This window comes from Lycorma delicatula, chromosome 1 (assembly GCF_047948215.1).
Source record: "Lycorma delicatula isolate Av1 chromosome 1, ASM4794821v1, whole genome shotgun sequence".
Taxonomy (NCBI): domain Eukaryota; kingdom Metazoa; phylum Arthropoda; class Insecta; order Hemiptera; family Fulgoridae; genus Lycorma; species Lycorma delicatula.
Window position 1 is genome coordinate 232,650,026 of NC_134455.1, and position 26,276 is coordinate 232,676,301.

General features: G+C 31.5%; 1 protein-coding gene across 1 annotated transcript in view; it reads left to right on the forward strand.

Annotated features, from left to right (window-relative positions):
* nAChRalpha2 (nicotinic acetylcholine receptor alpha2) overlaps positions 1-26,276 on the forward strand; it is a 299,616-nt gene that overhangs the window by 247,304 nt on the left and 26,036 nt on the right. The gene's annotated exons all lie outside the window — the stretch shown is intronic.

Sequence of the window (26,276 nt, forward strand, 5' to 3'; positions counted from 1 at the left end):
AATAGTAAACAGGATTTTTTTCTATAGAATAATCGTCATTAAAAAAACGTGTTTTATATATACACATTTAGTTCATGTTTAAAAAATCTAAACAATATTCACCGTAACATAAAGAAATTGATGAGATATCAACCATTCCGTAGTGAAACTGGGGTTTTAAGTAGGAATATCATATAAATCATATATGAGGTGTGTGAGAAAAGTAATGAGATTGGTAACACTGCGAGCGATCTGGCTAGGCTGTATCTACCGGTCTGTGCTAGACCGGTTTGTTCATCCCTTCTATATGCTCAGTACCAGTTTCAACTCCGTTCAGCCAACACATTATTTTTGACAGCGCCATCAATGAAGTTGTGTTTTTTTTGTGTGTTACGAAAATGGAACATCGGAATTTAGAGCGACGTTGTGCAATCAAGTTTTGTGTTAAACTTCGGGAATCCGCGAGTGTGACATTTGAAAATTTTAAACAGGCCTACTGGGAAAAGTTTTCCGCCGGTACAAATCATTTTTGGAAGGCCGAGAACAAGTTGAAGATCAATCTCGCTCAGGGAGACCTTCAACTTCAAAATCTGACGAAAACGTTGAGCGTGTGAGGGTTCTTGTTAGATCAGACCGTCGTTTAACAATAAAGATGATGAGTGAACGGTTAAATTTAAACGCTTTCACCGTACATCAAATTTTGACAGACGATTTGGACATGCGAAATGTTTGTGCGAAATCGGTGTCGAAAAACGTCACAACGGAACAGAAGGACCATCGAAGGAACGTGTGCGTTGATCTTCTTGAGAGTATTGACAACGACTAAGAATTATTCAATTGTGTTATCACAGGTGATGAATCCTGGATATCTGAGTACGATCCTGAAACAAAGCGGCAAAACGAACAGTGGCACACTCCGTCGTATGCTCAACCGAAAATTTGTCGAATGAGCAAATCAAAGATCAAAACCGTGCCGAATTGCTTTTTTGACAGTAGGGGTATCGTGCATAAGGAATTTGTTCCTCCAGAACAAACTGTCAACCAAGTGTTTTACAAATGTGTCCTTGAAAGGCTCAGGAAAGAGTGATTCCCGTGAGACCGGACATTGCAGACAAGTGGATGCTTCATCATGACAATTCCCCGTGTCACACGTCCATTTCCACCACGGAATTTTTGACCTCAAAACCCATTCCTACGGTTCCTCAATCCCGCTATTCAGCTGATTTGAGTCCTTCTGACTTTTTCCTTTTCCCGAAATTGAAAAATGTCTTAAAAGGACGTCATTTTGGAACTCTGGAAAACATTCAAAAGACTGTGACCGCCGGTTAAAAGCCGTACCAGTTGAAACCTTCCAGCGCTGCTACCAGGAATGGGAACAACGATTCCGCCGGTGTATAGCTGCCCAAAGGAACTACTTTGAAGGGGAAAATATTGTTGTTTGAAAAAAATCTCATTACTTTTCTCACACACCACGTATAAACACACACACATAATATATATATATACGTTTAAACAAATTTGAAAAAAAAGATAGTATACAAATACTACACAAAAGATTGTCACCTGCACGCTCTTTAATTATCCTATATTAAAGTGCAATGTTTGTCAGGAATTTTTTTTTTGGCAGTCTTTTTTTGGCAGTCGACTTTTAATCTCTTGTTATTATAACTTTAATTAAAAAAGAATAAAATAATTTAATAATAAAAATGTTATACTTTACACGGGACTTTATTTTTTATTTATTAGTTATAAATTAGATGTCTACTACATTAATTAATCTAGATATATATTAACAAATTTTCGTTGTGATATAATATAAATTGAAGAGATAACGCAATTCATCATAAAATTCTTTGTTTAAAATATAAAACATCAAAAAGAATATTTTTATCGGTAATGAAAGTTTTTAAATAAATCTATTTGGTAAAAAAAAAAAAAAAAAAAAAAACAATTATAATATGGTTCTATTTTTGGTGTAATAGAGAAATAATGTTTCAAAACAGGAAAAATATCGTAATTAGATCTGTTTAACATATAAAACCATGCTAATACATAATGTCTGAATTTGAAGTCACATGTCTCATCATGTGGTATGTTATAGAAATGAATTCACTGGATTTAAGGCTTCTTATTTTCTTAAGTAAATAATGTAAAATTCCCATAGCGTAAATGACCAGGCTTCTTTTTTGCTGTTAATGAAACAAAGCCTATAATATTTTTACCATGTGTATTATAATTTGTCTTACGTTTAAGTAATTCATACAATCTTTGGGGAAAAATTTCACTTCGGATATATATTTTTGCTTAATTTCTTAGCATGTTAGTATATTAACTTCTCATATTGCGCAGGGGTCGGGAATTTAAGAATTAATAAAAATAATTGTTAGTTCCGTTAGGGTGAATTCTTGACGAGTTGATAATTACTGGTTAAAAATCGGCTGAGATTTTGATAACAGATCATATCATCACAATTATTTGCTAGAATAGCATTTACAAAGATTTGTGAAGTTTACAAAGAAGTTGTTGAGTGTATGAATTGTTGTTGTGTGTGAACATAGAAAAAAATAATTTTGTGATTCAACCTACTCTTCATTTAAGCATTAAGATTCCCCATCTTATCAATTAATTTTATATCATGAAATTACAATATTTATCGCAATATAGATGAAGAATCTGGGCTTCCGAATTTAATATAGTTATTGTATAGAAGAATTTAGAGCCTACTGCATAAAAAAGTTATATTTTCCTTAATCGATTAGGTTATTGTTTGCTTTTGATACTTCTAAGATAAAAATAAAAAACTAGGTATTAAAAACTTTCATTTCCCTTTATTGGAGGGTAGTAATTTAGACTTAATAGATGAAAACAGAATAATAACGCAGAGCTCGAACTCGATTTCCTTAACGGTATATTTTATTTTTCCGAATTATAAATAACGTTTAAATTTTAATTCCTTTTATTCACTAAAAATCTAGAAAAAATATTTTACCGAAAAATTAGTTTAAATTAAAAAAATACTCGTTGTGATGGAACATCAAATTAAAACTATTAATTCATCTACTGTTTTGTATTTTTCTGTTGATGTTAAGATAAAGTTATAAAATGATGGTAACTTAAATCCCATGAAGCCTCTGTTCTTAAAGTAATAAAAAACGAACTTTGTGATGCTAACAAATTCACTGAGATCTAGACGGTCTGTTAAATGATTTAAACAATCCTAGGATGAAAGAATGTCTAAATCATCTTGGAACAATTTCTTTTGTGCTAACCGAGCTACCAGCCTTTTTGAAGAACTGTGTCGAATAAATGTTTAAGGCAATAAAAACCAAACAATTTAATTTATTAAAATCTTTGCTGGACTGGGTGATCGGCTAAAAATATCAGAACAAAATTGCAAAACATTAGGCCTGAAAATTTATGTTATTATTTTTTCAAATGGTAATTAATATTGATTTAATGTTCATAGTGAAATACGTTCGTAAAAAAAATAAATAAATAAAATAAAATAAATCTATTAATTTCTTTAATTATTATTTTCCCAAATTTTTTATACAAACAATAATTTATACTTTTCAGAAAAACATGAAAAAAACAAATTGTGATAATTTTTTGCTATGAAATATTTAGTTTCAATATCATCAGAAAGAAAATTTGGAACTTATTTAAATCTTACGAGTTAAGTAAGAATTGATAAAGAAGCATAATGATTTTCCTACTTAAAATCCTAGTTTCACTACGGAATGATTGATATCTTATCAATTTCTTTATGTTAGGGTGAATGTTGCTTACATTTTTTAAACATGAACTGAATCTACATATATAAAACACGTTTTTATAATGATAATTACTCTATAGAAAAAAAATTCTGTTTACTATTAAAGCTATATTATTTACTATTACTGCACCTACGGTGCAGTCAGATGTAATCAGCATTATCATCAGAGTCAGAACTCATGTATATACTACGGTAACTGACATGAAAGAGATGTATAGGCAAATTGAAATCCATGTTGCTCAAAAAAATCTTCAGTTAATTGTATGGCGTGAAAACTTCAGTGAAGAAATAAAAACATACAAGTTGTTAACCGTGACGTATGGGACTTCAAGTGCACCGTACTTAGCAACAAGAACTTTAAGTAACTAGTTCTAGATGAAAAGGAAACATTTCCAGAGGCGTCTCTTGTAATGATAGACGTCTTTTATATGGATGATCTTATGACAGGTGCATCTTCACCACAAGAAGCAAAACAACTTCAGAGAGATCTAATTGATCTTGCTAGTCGTGGAGGATTTCACCTCAGAAAGTGGTGCGGAAATAATCAAGAATTAATTAGTGTCATATTAATTAGTGACATATTAGTATTAGACTGATTACAACATCGATCAAGATGCTAGAGTTAAAACCTTGGGAAAAAATTTGGAATCCTGTGAAGGATGCATTTCAGGTCTTATTCCACAAGTAAAACCAAAGTCAAAAACCAACAATCTTAGCTGCGGTTGGACGAATATTTGATCCTTCGGGATTACTCGGGTCTGTCGTAGTCATTGAAAAACTTATTATGCAAAATCTGTGGTCTTGCAAGTTTGGTTGGGATGATACGATTCCAAAGGATTTGCTAAGCAAATGGAATTCATTTCAAGAATCCATTCAGTCATTGACCACTCTGGAAATTCCCCGATGCCTCACAAACAAGACAGAACCAAACCGTCAAGTTGAAATACATGGTTATTCGGATGCATCTGAATCTGCGTATTGCGCATGTATTTATCAGAAATTCATTGATGCACCAAAAAAAATAACAGAAAACGTAATTACATCAAAGTGTAGAATAGCTCCGATATATATAGGTATCATTACCGAGGTTAGAATTATGTGCTGCATTGCTTTTATCCGAATTAACGAAAATTACCACAAGTCATTACTACTTCAGATCAGCTCTATATATTCGCACAATTCTACAATCGTACTTGTTTGGGTTAAAGGACCATCTTCACATTGGGCAACATTCGTCGCAAATAGATTAGCAAAAATTCAAGACAACTCCAACATCGAGTAATGGAACTACGTCCCTTCGGATGAAAATTCAGCTGGCATCTTATCAAGGGGATTCATACCTCATCAACTTGTTTATAACAAATTGTATTGGCATGGCCCAAACTGTTTAATGGAAGGCAACACACACTGGGATGTTCCTGAAAACATATCCAGCGAAATTCCTGAACGTCAAGATCAAGTTTCTTCTCATTCTGCTGTGATGGATAATACAATTTTCAGTAAATTTTCAACTTTTACAAAAGCAACTAGAGTAATTGCATATTTTTCACGTTTTATCAACAATTGTCAAAACCACAACACTCATCTCAAGGGGCCACTCTCCGTACAAGAATTAATAAGGCAGAAACTAAAATAATGAAATTGCTACAACATAAGGACTTCTTCAAGGAAATCAGTGATTTAAAATCCTTGAAACCAATTCAAAACACTAGTATACTAAGAGTCGGAGGTCGTTTACTGAATTCCAGCCTCCATTCTGACCAAAGGAATCCCATCCTTTTACCAAAGGATCAATCTTGCCTGATCTGATAACCCGACTGATCCATTTCATAAATCTACATATTGGACCACATTCACTATTGAATGTGATTAGACAAAAATATTGGCTTATTGGAGGAAAATCTTAGTTCTTAAAATACTTCAATGTGTAAAATGTTTCAAAGCAAATCCCAAGGGGATCACCCAGATAATGGGAAACTTACCAAATCACGTTTAAATCAAGTCTTAGACCATGTGTAAGCAATGGGATTGATTATTGCGGACCATTTTAACCTGTTAAATGCCGTTAACCCAATAACGGGAATTTGAAAGGCAATTCTTTTGCCGCCTGTGAAATATGAACCGATCGTTCTATTTATAAGCTGTTATTATCGTTGGGAAGAACAGATTTCAATCTTTAACGTTATGTAGTTTGTATCTGTACATTGTAAAGGGAAATTTTGTTATAGAAATTTGAAGTTTCATCACTGAGGCCAACGGAGGAAGCCGGTCGTGTGAATATGCTATGAAAAACATCTCCCACTGCAACCTCGTACGTTAGCTTTGTATTCAGTTTGAATCGTTCCTTTTCGTAGAGCGCAGCGACATCGGGATCATTCGGTTAGTGTTATTTCTAACAGAGTTGGTCGAGTTACAAGTGGGAGGGGGATTTTTTGTCAACGTTTACGCAAACTCTTGTGTAGGCTTAGCCTTTTGTCCAAGAAGCTTGTACCGTTACTCAATGTATAGAACAAAGATAGGAAAATGAGAATAAATTGTCACTTTATATCACTCCAGCAGGGTGGGGCTGAATTTTAGATTTTAGATTTCTATTTTAGATTTGTGTTGACTGCTGTGTGGATGTGTATCGAGTGGGTGTGCTGGATGTTAGAAGCTTTGTCCTGTTTTCTGCATGCTTCTTGTGCGATATTGTTGTCGGTGTTTGTAATAACAGTTTTTCTTAAATACTGCTTTACATGCCAGATTGTTTTCTCGATATCAAAATCATCTTGACAGCTCTTTTTTGTACGAAAAACATATATTTAATAATCCTAGATATTTTTTACAGATTAACACTGACAAGATATTTACTGATAATTTAATTCCAATTTAAGCAATTTTATACTTGCTTCATACTCTTCGTAAATAATTTAATATTTAATTAACATATTTTTTGTATCGCAAAAGGCGGAGTACTATCTGATTAATAAAATAATACATCATTGTAACTGTGGTAAAATGTATAAGGCATAAATTTTCACCTTTCAACATCCCTAAGCGTTACCTAAATTGAATAACTCCTCAGCTGACAGGGTCATCAATTATATATATATATCTTAGTACCACTACCAAACATAGAGGTCATAGGGAAATTAAGAAAGCAAGAAGACATTTGTCAAGATGGAACTTTTTAAATCAAACTTTATCACCAGAAACAAGATAACAGTCTTAGAATATCATGTTTATTTATTTTCTTTATGAGGCGGAATACTATTATGATCCTAAAATTTTAATGTGTGGCTGTTTCACACAACTTCGACAGATTTTTTTTTAAGAGTGAACCTATTGGAAATTCTAAGAATGACGTATATGCAACAGATAATATCATAAATATTAGGTAGTTACACTACCTAGGCCTCATTATGCAAAATACACCAATATACCAAAAAATACCAATGTTTATCAACTTCTTCAATGTACACGTAGGTAAAGTAGTTGGGAATATTGCAGCAAGGAGGATGAAGTGGTAAATATGATGTTCTATGACATCTACTGAACTTTTCCCTGCTGCAGCAGAAAAGCTAAAAAGCCATAATGACTTTCAGAAAAGATGGACACTTAAATTAAATAGTTACCTAATACAGGAAGCATGTATCTGTTTATTTCACGGTTAATTTATGATTAATTAAATTATCTAGGTACAAAAATAAAATATGTAGTAAGATTAATTAAAGCATAAAAATAATAATTACAGAAAGAAACTGTTCATCATCGAGTACAATTTAACAAAATCTTAGATAACAATAAATCAGATACGTCAACTCACTTCATAGTCATTTATACCAAAATTTACACTAAAATCATAATTTGTTTCTTGCTTTTCCAAGGTGTAACATAAACGACGAGTGTCCTAAAAGTAATGCACCTTGCGCGAAAAAAGGGAAATACAAAATAACTCTCAGCAACTAGCAGTATGATGCTTGAAGCAGACCATATAAGTTGTTCGGGGATTACGTAGTGCGTAACGATGTTAGTCCAGAACGAAGACGAGAGAGAAATGAACCCGGGTCAAATAGAAAAATTCAAGTAAAACGCAAACATCAAAATCGAAACTTTAAGAGGCAATACTGTGCTAATAATTTATCAATCGTTACGAGAAGTATGTGGTGTGATACTGTATATTGCAGCGCCGTATAGGGTTAGCATAAAAAATGAAGGGAGGGAGGAAGGAGTACACCAGATGAGCCACGCTCTCGCCGACCATCTACTGCTGCAGACGACTAGCATCTCTCCTTGTTATTGCTACGGTGATCGATGAAGACATTCGAATGAGACTGAGGGAAATTGAAAATGAAACTGGAATACCAAAAACAACCGTACGATACATTTCAACGTAACTTTTGCACAAAACGAAAGGTCGCAGCACCATGGGTATCACATAATCAGCGACGCATCTCGAAGTTACATTAAAACTGCTTACACATATAAAAGGGAAGGGAAGCAATTCTTGAATCGAATAATTGCCATTAATAAAACAGGAAACGTGAATTTGGACGTAAACTGAAGTCACAAAGCAGTGTTTGGAAGAGTCACCACTCTCGGAGACCAAAGAGATGTCATCGCATGCTGTGAGCCAAATGATCATTTTCATTTATCGATAGAGTGTTACTACGGACTGAGTTACAAGTGATGGAAGCTACTTACTGCTGAAACTTTATTCGAAAGGTTTTCCGATCGAATATTTGAAAACTGAGATCAGAAAAAGTCGAAAAGATTTTCATCGACACCCAGAAATGTGTCAATTTTGCATGACAATCTGCATCCACATATTGGGAGTTCGTTGTTGATATTTTCGTCGATTATCTTCGGGAAACTCATTCCCATCCACCATATAGCCTTGACTTGAATCCACCGGACATTTATTTCTTTCTTATGCTTAAAAAACCATAACAAAGAATTTGTTTATCAGTTTGAAAGTATTATTTGTAAACGCGATCCAGGAAATTCGACGCCTCAACAAACATCGTTCCCTGACAGGAATTTCAGAAGAATTCAACGGTCTGGTCGTTGGCGAGGGTGCATTATATATTGCAGGAAATTATATGAAGGCTGTAAACTTGATTTAGTGTATAAATAATTTCCTTTGAAGCCTGATGAACTATCATTATTTTTAGGACAACCTCCGTACTTACATATGTTTTCTTTTTTATTCACTTTTTAATTATTTTTTTTATTTATTTTTTTTTTAGGTTTTTAGGGGCATTAGGAGCATACTACTTTGGTCATTAGCCCCGTCCCACTTGAAAAAAATTAAAAAAAGTTCATAATTTCCGATTTCCATTTCACTTTTGAAACCTAATTTTTAACGCCTAGGCTTCCCTTTCGGCCATCCTTTCTTGCACCGCTTTTCCATTCTTCGTACGGCCTCAACTTCTGATGATAATGTACCTGAGGCCTCGAACATGGCATCTTCTTCTCTTTCTGATACCAATGATGTTCTCCGGCTTCCATCAGGTGATGAAAGCTTCGTTGGTGCTGTTAGCATCGTTCCTATGGAATCTAAACTAGCAAACGATGCACTTTCGGCGGCTGAGCTGGATTCGATCTCTAAGGGAGTGCTGGGTGCAGCTGAAATAGACGCTCTCACCGAAGCTGTTCTTTGAGTTTTTGGAGGCTCTATGGTACAGTTTTTATATCGTCTGTGTCTGGTGCTTTCCCAATAATGACTTGCACCTCCATTCCGGTAGACTCAGATTTTTCCTGTACTCTTGGCACAATTTCCTTAGCCTTTTGATAAGAAGACGGAGTGATATTTTCCTTTTCCGGATAGATCAAGATTTTTATTCATTACGTCGATTGGTGGCGTTACAACCGCAGGTTTTCCCAGTTGTTTAAGCTGTGCTGGTACGTGTCTTATATCAACGATGTCAGTCCGGGAATGTGCCTTCTCATGTTTACTTTGTTCTACTGATGAGTCGACTCAATCTTTGAATCAATGATTCTTTCTTTCATTGTCGCAAGACTTGGTGCCATCGTATTAACCACGTTATTTTTAGATGTGGAAGGAGAAGCAGCTGCTTCTGCATATGTAGTCGATGGTCGAGGTGTTCGTGAATTGACAATTTTCTTCGCTTCAGGGTAACTGACTTTTTGAAGCGTTTTAACTTCCTGAATGGCTGTTTCCAGTTTATAGACTGGGCAGATCCTTGATCGACAGTTGAGGCGCCCTTTACAACTAATGCAGATTGGAGGGTCTTTACATGGATCACCCTCATGTGTTTTCATTCCACATATACATATTTCCTGCGCTTCACATCTAGCTGCAGTGTGTCCGAAACGTTGACACTTAAAACATCTCATCGGCTCCGGAATAAATGCCCGTACATCAAGCCGATGGATGCCAGCTCATTTCCTGCGCTTTACATCTAGCTGCAGTGTGTCCGAAACGTTGACACTTAAACATCTCATCGGCTGCGGAATGAATGCCCGTACATCAAGCTGATGGATGCCAGCTCGTAACTTTTCAGGAAGATTAGGCCTATTGAGTGTCAATACATGCGAGGCCGAAGGAAGAATCTCACCATTTCTTCTCATAATGAGTCTGCGACAACGTGTCACTCCCTGGCTAGACATTTCCTGTACTATTTCTTCTTCTGTACAGTTTAGAAGATCACGGCAAACAACAACTCCTCTGGGTGTGTTAAGGGTGCTGTGCGGTTGGACAGATGCCGCAAATTCACCGATCTTCTTCAATGACTGGACTTTCTGGCTTTGAATGTCGTTGATATTTTCGACATGCAATCCATTAAAAGTCTTCCGGATTTCCTTGACAGGCCACCAGCACAATTAGCAATCTCTCTAGCGATTAAGAATGGACTAACCTTTTGGAAGTTACCATTCTCTTTCGTAATGATCAAAAATTTTGATTTGGGAACATTATTTCCGAACAAAGGTCTTCTTAAATCTCTACTGATTCTATCAGCATCTTTTCTAATCTTATATGACTCCTTGCTTTTTATCTCTTCGCTTGTCTGGAATCGGCGGTTTCTAAACGAGGGTACTTACGTGCACCCTCTGCCACGTTTGTTTGTTCAAGGCTATTCATTTATGTTAATCCCTTCTGCAGCAAGGGCTGCACCCACACTCCAGGGCTACTAACCTTGGAGGTCCGATCCGGTACTCCGGTGGCACCGGCATATATCCTGGCAGAGAGCGGATGCGCAATCTCTGTACTAACTCCAGGCTCCTACTCATCGAAGGTTTCAGAGCTCCCATACACCGATATGAATGGGCACCATTGCTACATGCTTGTCATCGCAGGGGGCATGTGGACAACGGAAGGGTCTCCGTTACACCTCTAATAACATTGGCCCTGGCCGCCACATTGCCAGCTCTAAATATGGTATGTGTCCACTTCCTAATCATTTAATTGTTCATATCCTGCAGGTAGCCGAAAAATCCAATCCGTCTGGTGACCTGAAGATGGAAACAGGTCAAAAAAGTATAAAATCCGAGGAATTTACTCGGAGCCCCCGTTAGCCAGCTATGTGTATTGTACATAAGTACAGCTGTTGCCGCCCTGGACGTGGAACGTAGATGTTGTGTTCCGGACGTGGGGATTACCTACCTCAGGGCATTATTATTATTATTATTACTATTATTTAACCCCATCAACTCCGTTTTTAGCTTTTGTTTGTTACCTTTTCATTGGTTGGTTGAGTAAAATAATTTGCAAAAAATGGTTACTGCAATAAAATCAACATGTAGAATTTTCTTTTGTTTTTATTGTGAATTAATAAAACATTATTAAGACGTTAAAAAGGGGAACAGACATGTGTGGAAATTCAAAAACTATTTGATTAGATTTGAAAGCTTGATTAAACATGAATGAATGTGAAAATCTGATGGCAGATAAAGGTATTTGATTGAAGTAGTTCTTAAATATCCTTATTAATATAAATTCTATTATTGCACTACTCAGTTACGCATAATCCTGAAACCGCATCTCTCAGGTTTTAACTTGCTTATTAAAATCCACACCGTCAAAAGTTTCGATGAGTTTCAGAACGAAACTAATAACAAAAGGGGATCGTTAGTTAAAATCAAGCTCCTTGTCTTTTTATATAAAAAAATATCTGTTTCTACTTTTTTAGTTATCAGAAACATTTTCCAGAGAAGAAAGATTCTTTTTAAAAAAGAAATAAAAAATTTGAAATTTTTCTCCTCCAGTTAAAACTTTTAATCAGTTTTAGACAAACCAATAAATAGATATCGGTTTTTCACAGTATTTTTTAACTGTAAAATAGAAATTCGGTAACCAGTTTTCTATTTTTTAGCTACTAGTATATCACTTCAACCTCCAAAACACGTTAAAAAAAATGATTCAAGTACCGCCTTCTATATTTCTTAAAATAATGCCTTTAATTTATTCTGTTTACTTATATTACTAAGATCATGAATCAGTCTTTACTGTTTCCTCTAATAAATCTTTAAACATCCAATTATTTAGCTTCTTTGTTTTCCATTTCTAAAGTATTTAACTTTCTGTTTGTGATATTAATATCTAGGTAGCAGTTTAACTCATTTATAAAATAAGAATAACTTCAAACACTTTCTTTACATTGACTTCATCTTTCTAGTTTTGATGTAAGAAAATACAACTGTAATTGAGATGTCTTAACTTCAGTACTAGTTGTCTGATACTAATATATTCTTTTATTTTACTTTTTGTTTATATTTTATTTTATTCTAAATATTTCAGTTTTTGTTTATTCTTTTAAAACTTCTTATTGCTTTATTTCTTATTTTTATAATTTATATTTTGAGGGATCACTTTATACATTATTGATGTAAATAAACCTGTAGATGACATCAGGTAAATACTTCTCCCTTTTTAGCGGGTGTTAGCCCCGCAATGACGTCAGAGCGGGCCTGACGGCGGCTGGTAGAGCTTTTCCCTCCCACTACGGAAAACAAAAATACACCTCACAGTACGTGATTAAAAGTAAATATAATCAATAAATATTCCTATCAAGGTGAAATAATAATTCTTTTTTTTATCCTAACTCAACAAACTTGTTTCTTTTCATTTCAAAATCTGGAAACACATAAACTGGTAAGAATTTTTTTATTTTATTATTATTCTTAGAAAGACCCTTTGTAAAATATTTTTGCTTACACTCGTCTTTAATTTTTTTTATATGAAAGTTTATTTGCGGGAGTATATATGTATTCAAATTTGTTTAATCTTTCAGTGCTGAACATTTTTCGTTAATTATATGTCGTAATGTTCTAAGTTAGAATAGATCAGTTTAGTTTAAGAACCCTTTAAATTGTTTGTTCAATTATTCGGGTTAATTTTGGGGTAGAATGTAATTTAAAAGTTAAAGTTAACGCATGTTGATGTGACAAGGGTGGTTTAGACATGAGAAGATAAATTTTTACTCTAATTTATTTCCTTGTTCAGTGTGATAATTTTGTTCTCCCTTCGTTGTCATTTTCATTAACATTTTATAGATAAAAAATTCTGAATCGTCAGAATAAATTTTCAAACCGTAAATAAATTAACTTCTACTGAATGTTTAATTATATCATACATTTTTTATGTAAGAATACTTATACGTTATTAAAATAATAGTCCAACCAAATTACACTTAGAGAAGAAATAATTGTTACCTGGACTTTTATAAGTGGAAATGGTAAAGGGGCTTAAAATAATCGTAAAAAAAAATAAATACGTGAGCAGAGGTGTTGGAGGGGTGATTTGGAGGGTTGGCAGTTGAAGGTTTGAAAAAAAATTTTCCAATACAAAAGTTGCAATCATGTAAAAATTTACAACTTTTGTAGAGGTCACTTTTTATCATAACCTCAAAATTTCCGAAAAAAATGCAAAAAATCTTCTTTTTTTTCGTTTTTTATTTTTCATTTCCGCAGAAATAATTTAATTTTGACAAAACTTTGTGAAAGTACACGTTTCTGTGTCTTAAATAACTACAAATTTTTTTGACCCAACTTTTGCCGGAAATCTCAATAATACCATTTTTCACCCCTTTTAAACCCACCATCCCCCCGCTCTATCATTTATTTTTATACGTTTATTATAAGCCCCTTTACAATTTCCACTTGTAAAAGGCCAAGTAACAATTTTTCCCCCTCTAAATGAGTTATTTCGATCAGTCTATAATCAATTAATGAAAATAAAATATTTATTCTACTTTTTCTGAAAATATGTACTAAAGTGAAAAATTCTTGTGCAAGTGTATTTAGGTACCTCAGTAACTACCGTTATGATAATGATTCATTATTTATAATATACTAAAAACACATTTGTTTTATTTTTTATAAAAACAGATCGAAACATTATTAATTTTATTTCATAAAAGGCAAGAATGTAACCTAACTATATAATAGATAATGTTATTTTTTATCTAGAAATATCTGTAGTATTATCTATAAAGAAAATATATTTTTGATGTCCTAGTAATCATTAAAAAGATTTGGAAATTTTACTTTTATTTATAAGGCTTAAGAACTTTTCGAAAATCCTGGTAGGCTGTTTTGGGAAATTTTTATAACCAATCTTCAAACATTCTCCGCTATAACTTGTTAAAATACTTGAAAAGAGTTAAAAATATGACGATCTGTTCTACTCAAAAATTTCTTGAGATTTTCATCTTTTGAGTAATACTAATGAAAGACAGTTGCAAACGAAAAAGACGGAATAATAGAGCTTAACATCTGACAATTCGTTAGAGTTTTTCTATTTTATTTGTAAACGAATTTTTCAGTAAACATTTCTCATTTATCATATTCTAATTTATTACTTGAAAAAAATAAATATTTAAGAGGGTTTTTACGGAGTTTTTTTTAAGAAAGGACTGTTAAATGGTATTTGATTAAAAAGGTTTTTTGGATCAATTTTGTTTACTAGTGATTTTGTTTTACCATTCCTAAATATTTTGAGAAAATTTTTGGAACACAAAGCAAAATATCAAGTAAAACTTTGGAAATATTTTTTTTACTTTTTGAAAAGTTCATCATAGTTGTACTAAAAAAACAAGAATATGAGGTGGAAAAATTCCAAAACTTATGATTAAAAATATTGTTTTTATTCATTAATGCTGCTACCAAAGTACAACTAATTTTTTTCAGGAAATATTAAGTCTCGAAATGTGCTCTGCAATCAACACCGTTTTGAATTGCCACCATAGTAATAACTATTAAAAATTAATGAATATTATGGTCTGGAGTCTTATGGAATTGAAGTTCAACATGTAGAACTTTTAGATGGAATTTTTACTTTGTTAAAATGGAAAAAACTGAGGGTCAGGGATTAGTATGCTGATAATTCTTTAAGGAATATAACATTTACAAATGTTCTCATTTGAAAATCACTTCTTCAACTTAATCCTGTAGATTTTTAAATGTTTTATCTCCTTCCAACAAATTTAAGTAAATTAATCAATTTTTCGTAATTATGGAATGCCTTTGTAATCAGCAAGTAAACAGAAATAGCAGTATCAACAATTATTTCCTTGATAAATAAGAAAAAAAAATCATAAAACTTCATTGGTTATGTGTTGATTTTTGTAAACAAAAGAGATGATCGATCAGTGAAATGTTCTTTAGTGTACATTGTGAAAATTTCATTGTATTCCGTTAATAGCTGGAACTGGAATTTTCTTTTTTCTTATTTGTTTTAGTGATAAATATCGGTGTATTTCTATGGAATCTATACTCTATAGATTCATTTTGGCAACCGATAGCGGAAAATTTATGTTCTTTTTTTTACTTCAATTGAAAAGAAATCAGTTGATGAATAATCTACCCGAAACTCCAAACGAATTCTCGTCATGTCTGTTTGTAACTTCATTCAAACATCTCTCACCAATTGTTAACCAGCCTGTCTGATAAATAAATTGCTTAGAAATATTGGCCCGTGTGCTTTACAAAACATAACAAGACAAAGTGAAGCAAACGTTACTGTTCCAATATTTATCTGCCAGTCTCGTACAACTGAACTGACAGAATAAATCTCTTCCATCTAATCTGTTATTGTTTTACGCTTTAAAATTTTACGTAATCCTTTGAAAGTTTAAATTATCTTCTCTCAAACTACTTTGCTGCAATGTTAATACTTACATTATTAACATTTATTTTCAATTACTCATAAGACAAATATATAATTAATTAAATGAATTTAATTAACCAAATTATTAATCAAATTAAATTAATTTTTGTACAAATTTATAATTAATTAAAATTAACTTAAAATCTGTATAAATAAAATTAAATATATACCCTGTAACACTTAATTTCGGCTACTTTAGGAGATTTTTATTTCTACAAAGACATCACAAAAAAGTGAAGTAGATGAACAATTAAGTTTTAAAATCTTATATAAATGTTAATTTTAGCAAGAATATATAATGTGAGAATATTTATGATTGTTAAAAATTATTTTTTTTCATCCAGATTTTAATCTACAAAAAAAAGCAAGAAATCATTATAAAAATTTTATTTTCTTTATTAGGTTGTTTGATTATTTTTTTATTTTTGACCGAATGGTTCAAATTCATTGTAAGAAAACAAAGCACACAAGTCAAATACCATGTTAAATTATTTAATTTTTACAAATTATTAAAAAAAATTAAAATGTTTATACTGATTTTTAATAATTAGCCAGGAAAACAGCATAAAACAGTTAGTTGGTCAGTAAGACGCTATTTTGTCCTAAAAGCAACCTAAGAATTAGAGCTCCATGCATCTGTTGAATGATTTGTGAAAATATTTTTTTTCTTATCCTAAGTCAGCTGAAATTTTTCAAATGGCACAGTATAAGTCTTATAAAATACATGCCCACTACCATTACATCTACTGCTTAACTACAGTAATATCAGAACTAACAACACACACCTGGTCGACGTAATTGAACCCAGCATAACTTTTAGTAGGCATAGTCAATCACCTGTAGGTATTTTTTTGTGTTACTTGTTTTTATAATCTTTAATTTACTATATATATTTTTTTTATATTTACATTATGAGCACTATTTAACCAACAAAACCGAAAAATAATCAATTATTTAAACATAATGATCTTTGACAATATTTAATGACAAAAATGAAAACTTATGTTTTGATTATTAAAACATTAAATATCATACCGCTAAACTAAGCACACAGTATCTTTGCTCATGAGTTTCAGCTCATTCTTTATAATTACAGATATTTGAGGATGTTCAAAGAGATCCTGATCATTTTACTAAATGTATAACATTTCATATCATTATTAAGATTAATCTAAAAAACTGATGGTAGGTGAAAGAAAATTATCGTTTTGACTGATTACAAAAAAACTCTACTCTCATGATAAACAAACAAATAACATCTAAAAGATATTCCACACATTATTTCATAATAACTATTCTTTTCTGATTGTATTAGTTCAACTTTAACTTTCTGTTCGGGTGGGTTTCCAGTAGCTACCAGTTCACATGACTTACCAGTCATTTTCCAAGAAACTTCTATTAGAATCAGGAACGATTATTGTCCAAAATAAGGATGAAAGATTTTGTGTTAGCCAGCTTGTACCTATGCTGCAACAAGTATATTTTCTTTCATGTACTAAAAACCATCCGAGGCATGACTCAGGCTTTTTTAAGGAAAAAAAAGCTTTTATTCCTAGAATTACGGCATATGGAGTAACCAACTGAACCACATAAACTAATCAGCTGAGAAAGATGTTTTGTTTTAATGACAAAAGAGAAATTTTTTATAATAATGAAAAATGGTTATTATTACTACAGAAACATAGTGATATTTCCAAAGGAAGTTTAGTTTAAAGTAAAAACTAATTATCTGCTGTGAAGAATGAGGTTAAGGAACATAAAAAATATGCTTTTTAACAGTAATGAAAGTAGTGTTTTAGTTGTAACGAAATTTAAAACAGTGATAAAAGTTTCTTTTAGGGTAATATACCCTATTGAAAAATACAAGAAGAATATGTTGTAAACATTTTCTATTTGAAAAGTAAAAAAGTATATAGAAAAATTAATAAGATATCAAATTTGAAGTACATAATAATTAGTAAATAGTTCCTGTAATTAAAGAATACAGAAATAAAACAAAAAAGGTGAAATATACAGAAGAACAACAATAAAAAATGTGTATTTCTTTAGAACAGTGTGTAAATATGTTTACATTTAGTCAAATAACATACTGAAAAAATACCTGCACTTTTATGTTAAAACAGTTTCATAACACACAGTCAACTGATTACTTGTTGTAACTCATTCAGTAAGACTGTTATTTGTTTATATTGTCTCTTAGGCATAAATCCAAATAGTTGTAGGAGAAAGACTTGATATGACATACAAGCCATTTCAAAAAATTGCACTGTTTTATTGAAAAATTAACAACATTCATGCCAGATGCACAAGAGAAAATTAGAAACCAGGTTCTCTTTTGCTTCTTCAATGAAACATGTATATGCTATTTGCTACAAATCAGAAAAACCCACAGAAATGCAAGTAATATTCCACCCTAAAATGATACCTCCATTATAATTACTCCAGAAACTATCTTTAGAGTGAAAATCATTACTCTCAAAACAGCAATTCTGATAGCATTTCCCATACTAAAAAGGAAATTTCTATGCCGCATGGAAGAAACTGCATCCTTAATATAATTTTATTGACTTGGCGCTAACACAGGTATTCGTAGTCTTTTTTTTTTTTTTAATTTACTTCTTGTTTATTATAGCAGATTACTATAGAAATTGAAAAAACTAATTTAGTAAGAATTTAAACACTTATACTAAACATTAGATTATAAAATTACAAAAAAATAAGAAACAAGAGGTAAAAAATTATGTAAAAACATAACTTCTATCAACTTAATGGTTTCACAACATTTGGAATGTTAGTAGTTGCATCCTATAAATTGTACAGCGTAAAATAAAAAAAAGCACCAAAAGCTCAAGACACATTTAGAAATCTAGTTTATATAGAACATCAAGTGATACTCCTAAAAAGAAGAGTAAGAATCCTACAAAAACAGCAGATAAATAAAAGTAGAAATAGATTTAAGTCTGTCAAAAAAATTGTTATACAATATACAAACTGTAATTAAAAAATTAGTTTTTGGCATTTGGTTCATGGTTGTAATTGACGGGAATAAAATGTGTTCCTTTATTAAACAAGGCAACATAACATTTGTCTGTTACCATATCCAATTAATTCATTTAATACTAAATTTTTTCTTTAATTTTTTCCATACTTTTTAAATTAATGCTCTCCTTAAGCTCAGATACAGAGAATTCTTATTTATTGTTTTACTTCCAGATGATATAAATCTACATTGTGATTTTAACTCATTTTTTGCAATCAAAAAATAAATTAGAACTGTAAATTGAAAATAAAATTTTCAGATGTCTATGTCAATAAGAGTCAGTAAAAATGAATTCGCCATTAACACAATAGTATTCTTTTTTGTTAAGCTAACAAAAATATTAAAATAAGATTATAAAAAGTTTAAAAAGTCATCATACAACTTTTTAAACACATTATGATATAATTACAAATACGCCTATTTATTTATAGATACATCAATTATAATTAGTTTCACTATGTAGGATTTTAAAAATTATTAACTTTTTTTTATTTGAAATAAAAATTTCTCCTTTATGAAGTAAAACATTAGCAGATAAAAGAGATGTAAATAATGTAATAATCTGTCAAATTTTATGCTGAAAATACTTAAAAATAAGGTATTACAATACTATTTGGCATAACTTAATATAAATTTGATATCAGATGAACTCTGTTAGAAACCATTTTTATGCTGTAGAGGAGTCATTGTAATTAAAATCTGTACAATACTTAGATTCTTTTAAATGTTTGTGAAGGCAAGTACAAAAAATTCACATAAAAAAGTAGAAAAGACTGTTCGTAAAAAAACAAGTAGGACTGATTGAGACAGATTATTCATCACCTTGAGATATTTTCTTTTATTTTCTAATGCAGTTTCATAACATACTTTATTAGCACTCTTTACTTCCCTCCCACTATAGTCAACCACCTTCTTATGTAGATTAACTATAACTGATAGATAAATAAATCTTTTGTTTTATTTTTTTGCAAATTTTAGAAGATTATTAAAGTTTTCATTTGGAAATACCATGGTTCAACCCTCTTTCTATTCTGTGCAATTAAAAAAATAAATTATTTAATATATATGTTTTATAAATCAATAACCCATGTTACTTTATTAACATTATAGTTAAAAGAAAAATGTATTAATTCACAGAAATATTTTATAAAGTATTAACAAATGTATTAATAAAATCATATTTAAAAACTAATGAAAACTTTGATTACTTTCCTCACTAATAAATAATATCAATAAATACTCACAAAAAATAAACTGCAATAACATACTTGTAACTTAAAATTATTAAATTAAGGAAACGCTAAATCCTTATTTTATAAGCACATATAACAATAATTAGTCCTGTAACACAATATATAACAACTATTATGAATAAAAAAAAGTTGAAATTAGTTAAATCACCAGAAAGCTGTAAAAGTAATATAATTAATTATGAAAAATAAATAAATATATATATTCAAAGAACATCTTAGACCACAAAAATTGGAAAATTAGATTCATTCAATTATGCAAATCAAATTTGAACAGTTACATATTTGGAATTTATCTAGACAACATGATAAACTAAATATCTGTAGTTATAATGAAAAATGTTATTTCAGTTTTTGCATTCTCATCACAATAAGCCTATATCTTAGTCTTTTAAGTCTATATCTTATGTACCAGTATTCAACTAAATTATAGAAAATAGAGATGTTTTAATCTTGTGTAACCTGTGCTTGAATTTTAATTTTTCTACCTCTGATGTTTAAGATACCCTTCAGAAACATTAAAGTAATAAAGCTAAATAATGTAAAAATATATCTTTTAAATAAAGCACGCAGAAGGTAAAAAAGGCAAGAAAATGTCATTTTTTATACAAAAACTGAATTTAAAGCTACAGGATATTATCCTTAAAATGTTTTCATCAATAAACATTGCATGTAACCTGTATAATAAATAAATTAAATACTTTTGAACAACTTGTAATATTTAGTAAATAAATGTTTCAAAGACAGGATGTATTAAATAAAAACTCACCTATTTCACAGGGTAATTAATGGGTTTTTAATGGGGTTTCAATAATATATTAAAAATATTATTTATTCTTAATGATGACTGGTGAGGGATGAAGGGTAAGAGTGTTGTTTGGGTTTGGCACATAGTTTATGTACAGTTAGATGAAAGTTTAGAACTATCCCAGGGGAACATGCAACTCTGTTAGTAATATCACGATGAAGAAATTACACCATAATTCAAACAAGTTTTCTGAAAGCAAATTCATCTCATAAAAATAGTATAGTAAAATTTAAAAAATATAACAACACATATCAGCAGTATTTATTCATACACTGCAAGGGATTCTACAAAACTTTCAAATCAAGCTGCAGGATATCCTGAGTAATTAACTTCCAATGACCTTATGTTTTTATAAACTGGGATCACCTTTGTCAGAGAATCACCAGCAACAGGTGTTTCTCAACTTTTTTATCTTTCTTCTACAACTGAATTTTCCTGATTACTAGCAGAGCTGGATGGTAGATGGAATATCTGTGCTTTTCAGTTATATAGGCTTTTCAAGCATAATAGTGGTAAATTTATCCAAAACAGAAAACAGTGTAATTTGTTTCAATACTACCCATGAGATGTAAATGTGATGCAGTAATAGGACTTGATGTCAGCTTCTATGAAAAATCCATTATCAGATTTTTGGGCAGCAACAATTTTCTTTACATTGATGTAATCAAGAACAACTTCAGTTTTAAAATGGGACAGTTCCTTTACCTTCAGGGAAGTTGTCCATTAAAGCTTATGCATACAGAGTAATCGCTCCATGAAGCTTCATTGTCATGAAATTTTGTCTGCAGGAAAATAAAACATTGCTTTTCTTGCACAAAAAATTGGCATTTAAAGTATTACATTAATGATTGAACATATCCCCAAATACCAAAATGATGAATTCCAATACAAAGGCTTAGTGTAACATAGGCTTATTGAAAGTCAGAATATGAGGTGATAAAGATAGAGTAAGTGTTCCTTCTCATACTCAATAGCTGACATGCATCATTGAGCAAGTTGTTCTTCTAAAACTTCATCTTTAATACAGATAAGGAAATGAATATAAATCACACCTTCTGTAAAGTTAAGAGTGCCATAATCATTTTTAGCTGCTTTAAGATTGGGAATAGTGGAGCCTGTAGTATTATTCCTTATATCTTTTACTAGACTTCTACAAACATAGTTATTCCTCTGGCTGTAAAATAGAGCAATTTTTTAAAAGTCCCTTCAACTCTCTTAGTGACTAACTAACTAAAAACATTATCCCTTGCAAAATAACTTCACCTCAGCCTTCAGGTTTATACTTTCCTCTTCAGCACAGCAGAAGTCAAAGAAGGGATTTAAGAAAAATACATTTCTCCTCAGGGATGGATTGATAATATCTATGAGCAAACAAATAAATTCTGATCTCTTCAGCTCTTCACCCACGTTAGTCACAAATTCTTGGACATATATTTAGAATCAACTACTACTAAAAAGGTTTAGATGCTATTGACCCCCAAAGTTAAAAAAACATAATTTTCACATTACCTTCTGTCTACCTGTCATAGCAGCAAAAGGCATGATATTCAAACTATACTAATAAACGAGCTGATTCAATTTCAAGTTAAGCAAACTGACCTCCAATTTAAGAGAACCAGGGATTAAAGTACTGTTTTGGTACACTTAATTATAGGTTCCAGCCTGCCATGATTGGCTCTCGTTAAACACCCTTTGAGGGGGCCCAGTGACACAGTAACACAAGTCACCAACCCAAAGCAAACATGGAGAAGAGTTCAGACTGTAGATCTTGAATTCCCATCAACCTTGCTGTATATAGAATAGACTATCCCTTACATGAGATGTGAAAATAAATTTACATGTTTTTTTTCTTTATTAATATATATATTAATAACTGGAGATTATTATTTTCTTCCTTCTGACTTGATTATATTTTTTCTCTCAATAAATCATAATTAAAATATTGAAATATCATGTTACTTCATGGAATATTGAATTAAAATTTTATTTAATTTATTTATTTTTTACTAAAAATTATTATTTAAATTTTTTTTTTTTAATCAATAATGTTTATTTATTATAACAAAAACAATTTATTTTTATATCATATTTTTCTAAAAGTAAATAATTATTTTTAACCCTAGGACCCTACACTGGCACTGACACTGACACTGCTCTGAAGAGCATTCAATGCTCAGCAGAAGCATTCTCCTTCTGCTACAGGTTTGTGTTGGCATCCCTTACTACCTGCAGCTGCCACAACTTTTCTTTATCCTTCACATTCTTTCAGTTGCCATGTTAGTCACAGGTATAATGCACTGCCCTTTTGCCATAAACCAGTTTGAGGCACTAAATTCCCCAGTGTAGTGTTAGTGTAAGTTTTTGTTTGCGTATTTTTTGTTGTCATATTTTAGCTATTTGTTTAATTTTGTTAAGAGTTGATGTGACAATAATGGATAAAGTACTCAGTGATGATGAAATGGTGGTTGAACTGTGCAGATCAGACAGATTCCATTCTAAATCATCAAGATGACTTCAAGGAAAATTCGGATAGCGATGATGAAATTGATCTAGTTGAAGTAGATGATGTTTTGCCAGAAGATGAATAAATTCCTCTTTCAGATGAAGATGAAGAAGCTTCACCAGAAATTAATTCAACTCACAAACAAAAACAAAGAAGGATTATGAAAGATAATTTACAGCCTGGGACTTCTAATGCAGAACAAGCCATGTCAATAAGTGAAGAAGAGGGAAATGAATTACACCAGGCACCACATAATTTACCAGAATGTATAAAAATATCTAGAAAAAATTACTATTAGAGAAAAATAAATACAGATGGTCAACAAAAACCTCCAAGAAAAGCCAGCCTAACACCTACAAGAAACATAGCTTTAATGAGGTTCCGACCTGCTGGATGTGCTATTGGTGTTACAAATGCTGCAAATATGTTCAGATTATTTATAAATGATATCATAATTAATGCTATTATGAATTATACAAATCAAGAAACAGAACTTCAAAAAGAAAAATACAATGATCAGTTTTACTAAAGATAAATCTGATAAAGAAATTAGAGCCTTATTGGGACTCGTAATTTATTTTTGAGCGATAAATCACAATCATACATCTCTAAAAACTCTTTGGCATAAAACTAAGGACCTTTGTGTTACTAGAATTGTAATGGCATTAGCAAGGTTTGAATTTTTGGTTAGTACATTGAGATTTGATGACATGTTAACTCTCAAAAAGATATTGACCCTCTAGCACTGATTCGTAACATCTGTAATCAGTTTATTGAACATTACAAAGTGTATTACACACCTGGCACCTACTGTTGTAGACACAAGGTATATATACAACAGTATTGATGAACTCCTTCTGACATTCCAAGGAAAATGCTAGTTTCAGATGTGTATTCCAAAAAAAAAACAGCTAAATATGGTTTAAGTTGGTCATGTTGTGCAACTCTAATGGATATTTGGTCAATTCCATACCTTACACTGGAAAAAAATGGTCACTGGAGGACAACCTCAAGCCAGTTTTTTGTAGAGAAATTATCAAAACCTATCCATGGCAGTAACAGAAATATTATAGTAGATAACTGGTTGAGCTCTATTCCACTTTTCAACTATATGCTCAGTAAGCTTAAATTAACAGTGGCTGGAATACTGGGAAAAAACAAACCTCAAATTCCAGCAGAAATGTTGCAATCCAAATCAGCAGAGACAACAATGTTTGCTTTTCATAAAGGACTGACAATGGTATTTTTACACAAAAGAAAAATAACAACGTAATCCTCCTGTCCAATTTGCACCAGGGTTAATCTATGCAAAAGAAATCTAAGCTGATCGAGGTTATCCACTTCTATAATCAAACTAAAGGTGAAGTTGATTTATTGGACCAAATTTCCGCTCAGTGTTCTTGTAGCAGGAAGACAAGAAGATTGTCACTGAACAGTGGCCATCTCATGGGATACTGAACAGTACTTGTCTGAATGCATACACAATCTACAAAGACAATATATTTATATAACTCCAGAACCCAGAGTGGAATTTATTTTTACCCTTGCAGGAGACCTAATGAGACCTTGATAGGTTCAACTATTAGAAATGCCTACACTTTGAAGAGGAATCCAACTTGCCATTGCAGAACAACCCAGGTCCAAGTGCCAATGCAGTCAGAAGTAGACAATCAAAGGGCCAGAAGGTACTGCATTTATCCACAAACCAAGGACATGAAAACCGCTATTAAGTGCACTGAGAGTAAGATGTCTGTATGTAAAAGTCATACCATATCAGTTCGTGCCAATTTAGAGATGAGAATCAGTAAAAAACCTTAAAAAGTAAGATATTGCAGAAATTTTTCAAAAAAGTAGGTTTTTCAATATTATTTTTTCTTTATCATAAAATGTTAGACTAGGATGAAAAATAACTTTGAAGCAACTTGAAGCGAACCAAATTTATTTATTTATTTCAATAAATATTGGTTTCTAATACGTAAATCATTCGTTTTATTCTTGGGGCACCCAGTACCCAGTGTAGGGTTAGTGTTCTCAGAAAATAAGTGTAGGGTTCTAAGGTTAAAGAAAACAAAACCGACATCAAAATGGGCTAAAAAATAAGAAATAATTTCCTCCAAATACTTAATAAATTCCTTAGACACTTCTTTGAATCACTTTTTTTGAATTTTGAGTATAAATTATCAAACCATGTTAATTTTCTTCAAAATGATTTTCTGAATATAATATGAATTTGTTCTACAATACTATATACATATGCTTCATAAAAACTAATACCGATATTACATCAGTTGAATTCATACTTATGTGCTTTGATTACTTTTCCATCAGCAAGTATTACGTCTTTTTATATACGCCACCTATAGGTCCATTCAAGTACCACATAATTATGATCATGCAGTTTGGCGCCAATTCAAAAAAGTGTCTAAGGCATTAATTATTTATCAAATTTTACAGTATATTTTAGATCAGTTAAACCTTACACGTAATGAGATATTATCATATGTACTCATGAGACTGTGCGACTCTGTGCATTTGACACTGTAAAATCGGACCTCCGAGGAATTAATTAAATATTTGGACAAAATTATTTCTTAATTTTTAGCCCATTTTGACATTGGTTCCTTTTTTTTAAATAATTATTTCATAATTTTCTGTTTCTGATTAATAACGATAAGTTATTCGGCGGAATTAATGTGCTCATTTTATTGATATAATACAGTTACCTCGAGTCAAAGGCCATTGGTGTTTTGTTCAACCTCCTTGGTGTAAAGCAGAAATAAATTTGTGGCATCAGTTTTCATTTTGTGAGCTA